The sequence below is a fragment of the Lactuca sativa genome, chromosome 5 (genome assembly GCF_002870075.4).
Source record: "Lactuca sativa cultivar Salinas chromosome 5, Lsat_Salinas_v11, whole genome shotgun sequence".
Lineage (NCBI taxonomy): Eukaryota > Viridiplantae > Streptophyta > Magnoliopsida > Asterales > Asteraceae > Lactuca > Lactuca sativa.
This window is the reverse complement of record NC_056627.2, coordinates 244,894,218-244,895,005: the sequence shown is the minus strand read 5'-3', so window position 1 is coordinate 244,895,005 and position 788 is coordinate 244,894,218.

Genomic DNA, 788 nt, shown 5'->3' with positions numbered 1-788 from the left:
TTTTATGCCTTTGCATGATGTGATTTCTATGTGATTTATGCTATGTATGTTAAAGAGTTTTTTAGAGTTAGGACCGGAAGATCCACAGTGTTAGGGCCAGAGGGCCCACAGAGTTATGGGACTGGAGGGTCCCACTATGACACATTGACCAGAGGGTCAAATAGAGGTATAGCATCGAGTGGCTAATATGTGTTGTGTGTGGTATTTTAGGGAACTCACTAAGCATTTATGCTTACAGTGTTGTGTTATGTGTTTCAGGTACCAGTGAGGATCGCGAGAAGGCGCCGGATTGATCAGTACACACATGAGGAGCTTTTACATTTTATGATCTTGGGATCTGATGTTATGAACTGATTATGTGATACAATGATATTTTTATAACAATTATGAATGAAAGTGTGATTTTAAAATGTGAAAAATTATTTGAAAATTTTGGGTGTTACAACTCTTTTTCATTTAAGGACCAAACAAGTATCTCTTACGGTGATGACCATGCTAGGTTATGCTTAATGTTTCAGTAGAACATGAGACTTTATGCATACGGCAAGCATATTTCCAAGAACGGTTGATACATGAAGTGACCCTCTTAATTTTGCCTACCACAGTCCACAAGCATCCGCGGTCAAGCATCCTCAACAGTCACATTCGAAGTTGTCTAAAGCTACCGTAGTCGTCTTTCTGTACTTAGTTTATTTTCTTTCTGTAATACTCTCTATTGTCCAGTATGCCTTACATGGCTACTCTTAGAGAGTGAATCACTTGTATTTCCTGAGTCTCTATAAATAGAG